Source organism: Psittacula echo (assembly GCF_963264785.1).
Source record: "Psittacula echo genome assembly, chromosome: 5".
In the NCBI taxonomy this organism is placed as follows: domain Eukaryota; kingdom Metazoa; phylum Chordata; class Aves; order Psittaciformes; family Psittacidae; genus Psittacula; species Psittacula echo.
The window spans coordinates 49,822,075-49,836,927 of record NC_137739.1 but is presented as its reverse complement, the minus strand read 5'-3'; the positions used below and the strand labels follow the sequence as shown (position 1 = coordinate 49,836,927).

General features: G+C 35.6%; 1 protein-coding gene across 6 annotated transcripts in view; it reads right to left on the bottom strand.

Annotated features, from left to right (window-relative positions):
* NPAS3 (neuronal PAS domain protein 3) overlaps positions 1-14,853 on the bottom strand; it is a gene marked incomplete at both ends in the record, with an annotated part of 628,566 nt that overhangs the window by 53,775 nt on the left and 559,938 nt on the right. The window lies entirely within an intron of this gene.

Sequence of the window (14,853 nt, the reverse complement as noted above, 5' to 3'; positions counted from 1 at the left end):
TTCTACTATTGTTTTGGAGGACTGACAGACTACTGGAGGAAAAGATTCAAGTATTTGAAAAGCATTTGTTATGCTGTCAACAGAAATACAAAACCTTGTTTGTGAGCTAAGGATTATATTGAATTGTCTTTTATTTAAAGTGGTCATGTTGTCTTGTGTTTGTGGCATTTGAGCTCTATTTTGATAACTGACAACAGTGCCCCTTTCTTTAGTGTCTCTCTTAAGATTTTTTTGTTTTAGAGAGCATGAATTCGATGTCATTTTAAATGTACAGCTCTTTATCACTCGAGGGAAAAGCAGAGCCATGTTATATTTAGTACTTTCATTTCTTCTGATTAAATATGAATTACTATGAAATTTTTCTCATCATCTAACACGCCATAATACGCCAACAGCTTTTTAATACACTATATAAGCACAAACTTCTGCTCTAAGAGTTTAATTTGCCCCTCTAATCCAATCACATCAACCTTATTTCTCTTATCAGAGATTCCCATTTTGAATTAAATGAGCTCATTAGTTTTAATCAAAAGCAGAGAGATCAAAACTTAAACGTAAATGCTTTAGATCAGAACTGTCACTCAGCCGTGCAGTTCTATTTTACTAAAACACAAGATCAGAGACCCTTAGAACCAATTTTTTCTCGTAAGGGATGCCAAGAGCTTGAAGATGCTATATCTTTTTTTTTTTTTTTTTCTCCCAAGGACAGATTATACATTTAAGGTTAGACTTAATTTAGAGTATTTTTTTTTCATCCTGGAGGAAATGGGAAAGTACACTGTTCTGCTGGTGTCTCTTTCACATTTACTGGTGCTGGTCCTTGGAGACCTGAACAAATGTGAAGCCATCACAATCCACGAAAAAACCTGTCCTCAAAAAATTCAGTTCTGTTCTGTTAGCAGTATCATCTAAGAAATAAAACTCTGAAAGACAAGACATGTGTTTCAGGGTAGAGGATAGTGGAACCCTGAAACAGCAACCAGGGTCACTGGGACAGCAGCAATATTGGTAAGATGAGGATCATAATTAATTATTATTGTTATTGTATAGTACTCTACAGTGCAGTAGTTAAAGAGTACATTAAGAAACCACAGCATGGGTGCTTCCTGCTGTGTGAAGAAATGCTAAAATCAGCTTAACAAGTGTAGCTGTAGTCCAGCACATTATGCTTTAGCACAGGCAATAAGTACAATATGTCCTCATGTGTTCTAATGGTAATTACCTAAACACACAGAAGTAATGTTAATTAAACACACAATATCTCATGCTCGAAAAATGATCAAGCTCTAATACACATGTACCATTCCCAAGCAACTGAAATTAAAATTTCTCTTTCAAATGTTGTTTTATGAAAAAAAGGAAAGCACTTGACATATAGTACGGTATACTTGGCATTGACATTTTCTGGGATCATGTCATCTTATATCATAAGCTTAACATTATATTGATGTTACTATAATATGTACGAAAATATACATCTCTGTAAGTGAATAAAATGCGTATAACTTATCCAACAGACTGGAACAGTATCTGTTGTATAAATATGTATTCTGAAGTGTTTGATTTTCATTAAAAAAAAGTACCTGAGAGTGTATGTGTGAGATGGGATTAGTTACCTAAAAGTCCAGAACAGCTCATGAACAGCATTTTAAATTTCTCTCAGGAGAGAACCATTACTGCTGGTATTACAAATCTGCATTCAGAGTTGCGCCGACACACAGCAGACACTGGAACAATGCTAACGGTGATTATGCACGCAGGATTTTAAAAACAGGGTGTGTACAGAACACATCCATTGATGTCAGTGAGGTTTGCACAGGAATATATGGAATACAGTGCATTATGAGTTCTCAGGACTTGATTTTAACTGCCTATCACTCAGCCTTTTCACTTTTTTTTCCAATTATGTCCAAGGAGGTTAGCAATCTGATGAACATCAAAATGAAACTCTGCACTACTTTGTTTTTTGTTTATTTATTTTTTTTTAATTTGTAACCTAAGATCTTTAAAAAAGCCTGAAAAAGCAAGGTCTGCTTGGCTTGACACTGTAGTAACTAAAGATGTCTTTTACACTGAAAAATAGTGCTCCTGGGCTGAATTTACTGAGTGTAAACCTACTGTTGAGTTATAAACCTCAGAAACTGTGAGTTTAGAATGCTAATAATATGATAAAAGTCAATGCTCACTGCGTGTGAATGAAAGCACTATATACTGTGAGGCTTAGAAGCATAAAAAGTAAGTCTGGATTGTCTTTGCAAAACAGATAACTGTGTACTCTGCTGGGAAACCACTCGCCTTTATGTGTCCTTAAATATCTTTGGCAGATACTACTAAAGGAATAAACCTCTTTCCACTCCTGAAACTGCTAATGCAGGATGAGATTTCTGGCCACAAAGAATGCATTGCCCATTCCAAAGGGCATGAAGCTGCAACCAACTATGCCTGTACAAATGTGTCATAAATGTTAAAACACTAACAAAGAACCACAGAGCCAAATGGGAAGATGGTACGAACTAGTGGCCAACTCACAAAATCATTTAGTTATATTCTCCTAAGCATTTCTCCATGAACAAACCTTGCAGCTCTGATCCTTCAATAGGCTTTGTCTTGGGATTAATCTTGGGTCAAGACCCCACCGTTTAACTTCATATACTGCAAGAGTTCTCCGATATTAGTGGAATGTATACAGATAGATAAACATGCACATAACCATTTGGAGAACTGAGGTCCAGGGCTCTGAACCTGCAGTGATCTGTGGAGGTACTGTGCATCACTGTGCAGCCTGAATAGCTTAATGCTCTAGAGCAAAACAAGGTAAAACAATGCAAATAATTCCTATAAATACAGCAAAAATAAATACAGCCACAGCACAAGTACTATCCCTATGACTGATTCACAAGCACATTCAAATTCAGATAAACAATATGTCCCCCAGGAAAAAAGAAGTTCCAAATTTGATTTATGTCTTAAATAACGAAATGCTGCCAAAGCAGCTTGAATAAATATTCACCAACTTCTCTTTTTTTTTTTTTTCCTTACACACATTAAAAATAATTGATAGGAGAAGAATGCATTTTCACATGCCAAACAGATAAAAGTTGGCTTCTCATTCTTAGGAGGACAAAAAGCTACAGAAGAAAAACCAAACACCAACAAGGAATTTCAGGGGATTGGTGGGAAAAATCTTACAGTTTAACATATAGGAAATTCTGGATTTGATAGCATTTCAGGAAGTTTTTACCTGGCTTTCATTTCTCTTCCTTGGAAACAGGTGTCTAAACAGCTTTTAAGAGACACTCTCAAACACCAACTACACAGCTCTTAAAAGAGAAGCAAAATGAAAGACATACAAAATAGTAACAAAAAGGAAGCTCTCTTCTCATGTTATCTTCTACACTTGGTAACCTCTTCCCACATTTTCTTAAAGTCTTATAATCCTTTACATAGGCAACTGAGAATCATTATATTCAGATGAATAATTAGGTAATATAAATCTGTCACTCTCAGTTGGGTCAGATGCATCTTTGCAAATGTTTCTATTTCTTCTGTGCAGTTTATTGTCTGTAACCAGGCATTAGAGGACCTAGGAAAATTCAGCCTTGAGTAGTTAACTGTCCTGTTTTTCTCATATTATTGCCTCTTAAAATGTGTTTTTAATCAGAAAAGTAACTCTCAAAAGAGCACTGTTTCCAAGGTCATTCTCTCTTAGTAGCCTGCAGATCAAATTTGATCATTTTATAAGCTAAAAGATAGATTTATTTCCTAACTACTACCCCAGCAAATACAATTAAAAAGCTTCAAATTAAGACAATTTATTTTCAATAAGTGCAAGTTACTTAGCACTTGTGCAGATGCATGGTTTTAAGTGAAGTGGGTTTTGTCTGATTGCAGGCTGAACATGACCAAGTACTGGAAGCTAAAGCTTGGTCTATGAAGGTGTTGAAGATTCTTGGACTATCTGGATGAACCACTTAGGCACATTTGTGCATATAGGCAGCTTGGCTGGAGATCAACTGATGAGCATAGAGCTAAAAATTTCTACAGGTGCTCTCTTGGTCTTGCTGGTGTGCTCAGCATCTCGCAAAATCAAGGACTACATGACATATTTAGTGGGTGGCAAAGAAAAAGATAGTTTATTCTTCCAAAGCAATACTATTTCTAAAAAGAGCTGTAGGAATAATATTTTTGCTGTAAGCTGTCCCAGTTATAAACAGGAACTCGAAATCCCAAGTAACCAGATTTGGATCTGAAATTCATGGTACTTGTATCTAACTTGCTAAGATTCTTAAAATTTCTACTTCACTATTTCCTGAATAGCTGAAGAAGTTGTTAAGAATTGGACTACAGGCTTCTGGTGACTTAGTTCCCTTCCTTTCTTTACACAGGGGGAATAATGCTGGGTTATGGCCAAGGCCTCACTGAAAAGGGGAAGGCTCAGGGCACCTCTTCCAAAAGAAATGGAAAGAAGGATGACTTCCTCTAAATAATTTATTGCTAGGTAATATTTTCAGACAAGATAATAAACTGTTATTTCTTGTCCTTCTACCTCCAAGATGAATACAATTCACTTTTCATTACCTATAAGCCTATTAGAAATTCAAAGGCATAAAAACTTTAAACCCTATCAGACTTCTGTTGAAAGCTGGTTCTTTCGATGTTTTTTGTTTGTTTGTTTTTTTCTTTCTCATCCCTCCAAATTTTCCAGATCCAACAATGGATGAAATGAGCTGGCATCTCAGATTGTTTCAGTTTAGTTGTTTTATATAAATTCCTTAATTTTTTAGAACTAATTTGACATTGAAGCCTTACAAATAGAATTAATATTTTATCATAATACAAAATTATATTTTATGTATTTACATATAGAGATATTATTATTTTATATAATCAAAATCTGTAATTACCAGGCTATGGTCCACATGCGATGGTGCACATTGTTAAGCATAAGGCGTTCGAAACTGGGGAACAAGTTAGTAACTCAGCGTATCTTTCTAATGTGATAAAAGTACATGTGTTCAGGCAAAAGTCAAGTCAGTGAAGTAGCAGTGAATTTAGATACAAGAGCCAGAAAAGTGGGAGAACACGTTTAGTATCTGATTTGCCTGATACACTGTGGATTTATAAGAACTTGGTTATTATACAGGAATCTGTTGACTTGAACTGTTTGGTCACAACAAAGTGTAGTTAGTATTTTTAATTTGCATAGTTAATCCCAACTGTGATTTCTTGAAAATTGCCTCCAAAGGAAGCAGTGAAAGCCCCAATGCTTAACTATATAAAATTTAATGGGAGAAACTATTAGAAATGCACAAAGAAGAACACTTCGTTCATTTCAGGAATGCAAACTAAGGGATGGAAGGCTTAATTTAGTTGCTCACACACAGGTCTACAGTGTTCTTGTGAGCTGCTCCACAGTATCCAAGACATGCACAGGAATGGCAATTTCCTGTGTACATTTCAGTACCTCTAGAAGACCCAAATCTTTCTGGAGCAGCTGATGGTTGCCAGGTGTGTCTCAAGTAGCGCAAGTTCCCTATCTTTGGGAAACTTAAGCCACTAGAGCCCGATCCCATTTAAGTAAGTAAGAATACTATGAAAGGACTTGGACAAGTTCCTGATTATTATTTTATCATTTCTAGCATTTTGCTCAGCTTGTTGCTTAGGGATTTGGTTACAGATGTCAACTTTCAATCTGATGTACAAGGTTACCTCAGACTTTGAAATGTGTTTGTGTTATTCCCCAAATTACACCAGACTTAACTTTAATCACAGGCAACAGTAAGCTAGAATTCTCTGAAGAAGCTTTATGCTGTTTTTTTTTTGCTTTGGATAAGCAAAACTGTGCATGCAATTATTGGCAAAATAAGTTACAGTTTCACATAACTACTATTCATATACAAATGACACAACTTTGATGTGCAAACTGTATTTGTGATTGTTACTGCTCAGTTTGCAGGTTTTACAAGCACAAATACTACTATATTTGGGGTGCACAAAATACTGCACCTGCAGAGAAATAAGCCATGCTTTGAAAAATTATCCTGTAGTGCTACAAATAAAGAGCTTACCATGTTTTGTTATTTTTTTTAAATCCAGACTAGGTCCATGTACAGGCTCTAGTTATGTAGGACAAACTAAAGTACAAACTCATTGATAGGCTTTCCCTATTATTATACAAAGCAATTTTTAATGTTCTATTATACTTGCAAAACCAAAGTAATATGAACAACTCTTTACTGAACTAAGTATTAAATGCCTCTCAAAACATCCTTTCTTCTTCTGCTTCTGTATCTCCTTCTATTTCTATTTCTAGTCTAGCAGCATGTTTTATTAGGCTATTAATTCCCAACATATGCAATTTACTTCCCATGTAAACTTTATTCCACAGAATTCTTTATATATCTGGTCAAATATAAAATGAGTTAGGTGCCAGGACAGAGCAATAAATAAAGTGTTGCCAGGATGAAGCTATGAGTAAGATTTTTGTTATTCCTGTAACTTTGAAAGACAGATTTTACAACAAATTTTGGTAGGTCAGTGATCTATGAAATGCATAGAGGGTTTTTTTTGCCTGTTTGAAAACAACATAGTAAAGATTTGCTATTAACAAAACTAATCATGGTAGGAAACTTTAACTCTGAAAATGCCTTTGGAAATGTTACAGTCCACCGGGCTTAAATCTGTTATCTAAACATTCACAAATGTATCTCCATTCATCCAATAGACCGGAACAACTCTCTAAGAGCTGTTATGGTCTAGTGAGTGAGTGGTACATAAACCATACTGCATATGAAGCTCAAACTTCCCGCTATGTTTTTACGTTTAAAGCTAATTTATTTTAAGCAATGGAATAAATAATCTGACCTGACCTGTTGGCTTGGTTTCATGTGAGGTCAGCAACACTCATAATTTTTCAAGGTTCAGTGACAGTCCCAGAGAAAATTAACACAGTGGTATCGTTTCCTTACTGTTTACTTGTACTGCAGCAATTCCAGTAAAGTTGGAAACAGAACACATCCAGTGGCTAGGAGAGGTGCTGATGTTAGGAGAGTGAAGGATCACAAGTAATAGCACATCAGTCCTCTGTTAGGGTATGGGTATAGAGAAAAGAAACTGGGAAATGAGAAAATAGCAAAGGAAAAAACTGACCCTGACTAGTTTTGAGGGTAAACACTTCACTGAATTCACTAAGAGCTTTATGGTCATGTGAGGAATACAGGACTAGATGTTAAATCTCTTTTGAGATGTGCCTTGTTTCCAAAACTTACATGACTGTTATCCTTACTGAGCAATTTCTTATAAACAATTTTGATCGTTTTGTTTCGGCACAAAACTGCCAGTAAATGCTTTTCTCCCTCTTTCATGGCCTAGAAGGATCAACTCAGGGTATTTTTTCTCTCTTGCTAGTTTTCTGCTTTTGCCTAGTAACTTGTGAATCATTAGCTGACACCCCAGAGCATAGCTGTGAAAATAACTGTGGTTCAGAGCTGCCAATAATGGCCCACTGAAGTTTCCTTCCAGCACATGGCATAAAACCCCCCAACAAACATTAAAAAGTCCCTTCTGATGTTGCCTAACATTGCCAGCCTGCTTAGGCTTAGAAAGCACAATAAAAAGAGGTTGCTTTCCAGATTTTCATATGCCAAATGGGAGGTGCTTTTGGTGAAGCTTTTCCCTGAGGGAAAGAAGAGCAGCCGAGTTACCTCATGCTGCTCAGCTGATTTCTGCACGATCCCACTCTGGGGAAACATACACAAGTGTCAAAGTAAAGCTGCTGCTAGTGGATGTTTCTGTACTCAGCAACTAAGCAATAGGAAAGTTCAAGAGGAAAAACGGAGTATCATAAAGATAGTCTTTGAGAGCACATGACATGCAGCAAAAGCCATTAAGCAGCAGCCTGTGTATGCCAAGGAACAAACTATGAATGCAAAAAGTAAGTGTTTTAAATCTTAGTGGAATACCCCTGTAAATATAGCCACTTGAGGAATCTATTTCTTCAGAAAATACCTTTTGTGCTGCTGGGATATTTGGGGAATTCTATTTTCAGTACCTGTGTTCTGGATCTAGTGGAGCAATGCTTTTATCACGACTATAAAATGGTTACGAGCCAATTCCTCATATAAAACAGTCAGTAATGGTGGGGCTTTTTATGACAAACATGATGTCAGACAAAGGGCATCAGGACTTAGTCTTTGTACTACAATACAAAATAACAATACATAAACACCTTTGTGAAAGCAGCTTGAAACCCCATGTTTTCTATTAAAAAGTCATGTTCAATCTTCACTGTTGATAGAACAGAATAGCTAACACAGAGAACATTGTATATCAGAAAGGTCAATAGTTATTATGAGCTACAAATATATTTTTTTCCATCCTTCAGGCTGTTTAGCGCATATCACAGCATGAGCAGCTGTCTTCTTTAATGCTTTTAAAATTAGAATCCCAAAGAGGAAGAAAAAATTACATTTGCAATGATTGCTCTTTGGTTTTGTAAGTTTACTTTAATACACTATTTTATATACATGAATCTTCCATGCAGCCTAACCAAGGGGTAGCAACTGGTTGCTAGTATCTACTGGCTTCCTATATCAATGTGTATAGAATCCTGCCAAAAAATCACTTTGCACAAATTGTGTAACCTTGCTGAATAACCTTTCTAGAAAAGTACGTAGCTACTTGGCATATGTTTAAACCAAGCAAGCATACATGTGCAAACACAGCCTGATCATTACTAATGGTGAATGCTTACTGGTTTAGCAGCAATAAACATAGAGAACCATCTGACTTTCTCTTCACACACTGAAAACGGAAGAAAAAGGGTGGTAAGATTGTGGCATCATTTGACCTCTTATTTTTTTCAAACACATCCACTATCTGGGTTGATCTTTGCTAACACTGAGCAATTACTTGAAATTGCAAACAGCTTTCCATTCTGTTCTTTGGACTTCAGTCATATGGGCTCTACCAAACTGTTCCTTTTTCCGAGTTTGAACGTTGCGTGGATGGGTATTGGTGTGTTAAATGCAAACTGGTATTTCATAAATATTTTGAAGTATGGAAGGCAAGAAATAATTTTCTTTATAAAACAACTGATTTAAAATGGTTCAATAATAAAAAATGAGTTGGAGTTTAAAGCCATATGTTGTCAAGGGAAAATGAATATAATTGGCAAGAATGCTTTCCCCATAGGGTTCAATGTTTGGCTCACAGATAAGTTCGTTACTGGACAGTGGCAAAAGCCATGGTGCTAAGCGTCATGTCACTATGCAGATTGTTTGGGGGATAAAGGGGAATGATGCTGATTTTGCAGGATCTGTAGAAAGTCCTGGTCTAATATAGATGAAGAGCTACTTTCTCCAGCTGCATGGCTTCAAAGTTCAGAAGACAGGCAAGCAACACTTTTAAGATGTCAGAAACCATATAATTTCATATGCTCAGAAAGAATCTACTTATCCATGTCAAAAAACAGTGTGACTAACACTGTTATTTTTAAAGAAAAAGAATAACAGAAAAAATTAAGCAACATAGGCTTTCCCATCCCTTGCCCCAAACAAGTAACACTTAAAAATCTCCTGTGAATAAAAGTATTACTTAAACATGAAAATACTTATGTCCTCAGAACCATGCATCCAAATTTATTTCTGTATGCTGTTAACATTTTCATCGTCACAAGATTCACTGTGCAACTGTTCCCTCACATCTGTCATACAGAAACTCCACGACCCAATCCAGGCAAGGCAGAACCAGGCAGGCTGCTAATCCTGCTCCTGCTGAGGCACTTGCTAGCACAGACACAGCTGGCATGGTAGGTAGCTGATGCTATTTGAATATATTGCTCGGTTGGTAGCGATTCCAGCAGCAACCTTCACCTCAACCACCTCCATATTCCTGGCTGCAGGAGGGGTAAGAAACCCAGCTGTCCAAGTGTCGCTATAGCTTTGTCCCTTATTAGTACCACTTTCTTGTTCCTGTTACAGTATTTTCTCCTCAGGGTAGCATACTAAATTAAAATAGGGCAACTATTTCCAAGATACACCAAGGAAGTTCTTCAATGGGTGAGTTAGCATTTATAGATTTCTTTGCTTATGCAGAATTTACAAAAAAGCCTAAAATAATGGCAAGCACTATGCCATTGAGATTCAAAGAGAGTTGAGAACAGGAATCTTCAAAAATGACAGACTTGAGACTGCTGAAAACAAATATCTAACACTAGTTCCAGTGGGCTGCAGCCATGCATTATTCTTAGGAAACAACTCACTCAAATTATTTGGTGAAAACAAATGTCAAATGAACTGGACACCTTTTATTATTTTTTCCTCTTTATTTATTTATTTTGCACTGTGAAGTTAAGGAGGTTTTTGACAGACACAATCAGAATCTGTCATATTACACAGGAAACGGCATTTTAAAAATCAGCCCACAGTGCAGATATTTTGGCAGATTTATCACAAGGCTTGAATGGTAAACACTTAACAGAAGGAATTCTGGGGTTTTTTTTGCTTTATTTTAACAACGGGAACAATGACTTCTTTTTCTCATAATGCCCCTTCAATTCAATCTTTAAGCAAAATAAAGCCATAACCAAGATAATAGGAATAAGATGATCAATAGTAATTGCTCTTCCTTTTTTTTTTATTCACCCATTTTTCTATCTATCACCTCCAGTGTTTGCAAACTGAGTAACTTTGAGAATGATCATTTAAACACAGGCAGAACACAGTATGATCTGTAAGATTTCCATGGTACAGTATTTCCTGAGTTTTTCTGAGTTTAAATTTTTCTACGTTGTATTTTCACAACCCTGGAGCTCGCACTGTTTCTTTTTCCTCCAAGTCTGAAGATCACCCCATGGATTAACAAATGATTGAGGATTGTCTCTTAAAAGACTCTTTAAAAAACTGTCAGAATCAGCCTGAGACAAAGATTTATTATGAACTATTTAAAGGGCTTAATATATGTATCCCCAAAGAGCCCTTGGAGCAAACTATAAAGGAAGAATGGAATTCTCAAAGAATGGGAAAAATCTCCAATGCCCCACTTTCTTCACACCATGATTACTGTTTACTCAAAGGATAAAATGCCTAACCTGTCACATGAAGTCTTCAGAAGCCATATTACTGTTGATGTACCGTAAAAAAACCAAAACAATGAGCCTCGACAGTAATATGCCTAAGAAAGGCAGCTGTAATTTGCTTTCTAACCTGTTCACATTAGTGTGTAATGTGGATACATCTTGTAGAAATAGCTGATCTCCTGACCCAGCCAGCAATCAAACAACTGCCAGAGTGTTTGCTGTCACACAAGCTGTGACCATTACCTTAATTATATGTTACCATATAACAAACCTTCCCTAATGAGCAACTCTTCTCCCACCTGTGTGCCAGCTAACCCTTCTGTCCTTGAAGAGTACCACTGCAGACGATTTCAATTTGAAATTTGAAAAGCATATTCATATTCATTCCTTCCAATAGATACAAACACTATGTATCTTAAAGAGGTTAGTTGCTTTACTAGAGTGCCAACACAATAAAAAGTACAGGCTTATACTAAGTAAAGGGAATTAGAAGGAAACATACCTCTGGGAAATTTTAAGCAAAGTTGGATCTGACCCTTGATAGCAATATTCATATAGAAATATATCTATATTTACATATTCTACTGTGAGTATAAAATACTTTGACATTTCTCACTTTGTGCCTAAAACCAGGAAGTGTACCTGAGTTTATGGTTTACACAAATGCCTGCTTTCCCTCTCTGCTACCGACTTCCAGCAGGTTACACTTCTAGCTTTTTGCAGCATTCTATTTTCTAATATTGTTTGATATTTAGGGCATTTGCATTCACTTTATAATTTACAGGACACCAGACAACACACAGACAGCTTCCCTCTCCACAGAAGTTACCTGTGTTCTACCTCAGACGCAGTACTGGGCAACAGAAGGAAAGAGTGAGACATAGGAGTCTGGTTTTGTTTTTTGGCTTCTCATCTGGAATATTAGTCTCTCTTAGGGGACAGTTTCAACATTTTACCTGTTCATGCTAAATGCATGCCTAAACTAAGAAAATCAGTGGAAAGCATCTGCTCTGTGTTTTACTTGAATAGTGTAGAAAGACTTAAAAATGCAGCTATTGTGTCAAAAGAGGAGCAGGAGGAACATGGGAGAGATCTAAATAGCTATTAGAGCAGACAACTGAACAACAGAGTAATAGTGTGCAAGATGTAACACACTTTCAAAGAAATTATTCCTGTATATAGCGAAGTTTTAAATAACAGTAACTAGGCAATAAAAGGAAATGGAAATATCTCAGTGAAAACACATGCTCTGTATGGAGACTGCTATGAATGAAAAGTTAAATGAGATGTGAGAATACAAAAAAATGGATCTAAAATTAATAAATTAATAAAGAAAATATTACAATGTCATTATATAAATTTATAGTCCAAGCTTTACATTGAGTATTATGCTCATTTCTGGTCATCTGCTATTAAGAAAGAGAATAATGAAAACAGAAAATCTTTAGTAGAAGGACATCTGAAGAGAAATTAATAAGATTATGAACATTTAGCTTTGAGAACAGACAAATAAAAAAGTGATGTGACAAAAAGTACATAAAATAATATATGATACATAGAAGATAAAATAAGAAAAGGGAGATTTCCAATAAATGGAAGGGAAAACACATTTTGAGCTGATAAAGACAAAATGATAAAAATAATTTTTCCTCACGACATGTATTCTATGCAATTCACAATCAGTATATATAAAAGAACTTCAAAAGAAAGATTAAATATCTATGAGGCTAACAAGAATAGCCATGGTACACTATGTATAAAAAAATTTACATGAGATATCATGTCATGCTTCAACTTTTATGGTGGTTACCATTTTGTAGATTTTACATGTGGTTTGGAAATATTTGGTGTCAGGTTCTCACTTTTATATGAACTCCTGTGTTCTTAAGAAATTCCTCTTCCACATAAAGATCTGTGGCAGAAGATGTTTCTCTTGTTTACTCATCCACCACCAGGTTTAAAATTCTCCAGTGGTTTCTAAGTAATCAGTAGCACAGAAACAAATAAAATGGAGTCTTTCCAGAAGTAATACAAAAGTCCTTGAACTTCTCATTCCTTCGTTTTCTGGCTTTGAATTGGATCATTCTAATACACTCTCTCTAGAAATTAAAAGCAGCAACATAAAGCTGATTTGTACTAAGGCAGGACTGAAGCTAAGATCTGTAGTGAACCTCTTCTCAGTGGTTCTCCTTTATGAGTAATGAAAAATTCAAGTGCTTTCAGCTTAAGTAACTACAGATCCTTGACTGGACTTAACATTAAGTGCAACATCTCTTCGTAACTAAAAAGATCCATCCTCCAGCTGGCCTAAGATGTCTGCCTTTGCTTCGTACACATTATATATTCAAAATGTTCTCCGCGTTTTCCCCACACTACTACTTGGCAGAAAGCAGCTTGCAAAGCTTGGCCATTACCGTTATGGGATTGATCATGAAGACTCTATGCTGAAGTCAATTTCCTCAATCTTTACAGCTAATCTTTGAAGTTAAAAGATTGTTATTACATAGTGAGTAGAAGAATGAAAGCTTTAGAAAGAATAATAATAATCAGATTGTTTTCAAAGATATTATAATAGAGATATAGCATATTATATATTGAAATAAAATAGTTTTGCTGTCAGATTATATTCTGAAAATTAAAAATATTATCATCATAATTTTATGTTAACCCTGGTACATTTTTAATGGAAAGATAAGGTAATCAGGAAAGAATATAAATCTTACATGAATATATATTCTACACAACGTGTATATTGTGACAAAAAAAATTGTAACAGTGAAATTAACATGTTTTAATGAAATACTGCACAAGTCCTTACATATTACAAAACATGACTTGCAATGTGAAATTATTTTTCAAAGCCAAAAGGTGATAAGACCAGCAGTGATCCACATTCTCTTTACACTCTCTTACCGGCTTAGTCACAACATAGCTCATTATATGGTTCACTGTTCTATAGAAAAAAAGTTTCCTATGTCAAGAAATCTAATTTCAGGATGACTTTGATTAATTGATATTTATACCACAATGCAAAACAAAACCCATATCTAAAACTTTTGTTAAAAACTATTTGCATTTTACTATTTAGGCCCCCCAGATTCTCCTAGAAAATCCCAGTACAGAGCAAACAATGATTTCACATAAAAAATGTTAGTAGCTGCTTAATGTAATCAGGTGTTAGAATAATGATAATGATTACCTCATCATATCAGTATTTTTTGCATTCTGTTAGCAAATGTTTTTGCTAACATGATGCAAAAGTTGTTAATATAATGAGTCTCATTGTATTAGCAACTTTCTATCACATTAACAAGGATTAAATTTGCTAATGTAATAAGGCAGTCACTAACATAAGATTAGTGCAAACAGAGACCAAAATCTCTGTAGACCTCCTGAAGGTAATGCTGAACATGTAAGCAATGCTCATCTGTTCTTCCTTTGTTAGCTATACTTTGAATGCTGTGTCATATCCCTCCTACACTCACTGAATGTTCTCCAGGAAGGTCCATTTTATTGAACACTAATTGAGCCATGCAACAATTATTAACTTCTGATGCAAAATCATGAACCATAGAGTTTTATTTTTAGAAGATAAGTGACTCATTCAAAAGGATCATCTGATATTTATACAATATAGAGATATGTGTTCACTGCTGATTAATTTTTATAGGACCTTCCACGATGAGCAACTGGTGTCTACACAAATATCAAACAGATACAGCAAATGCCCTTGGACTACATTGTTCTTGGGGTTTCCCAAAAGAGATTTCCTAAGT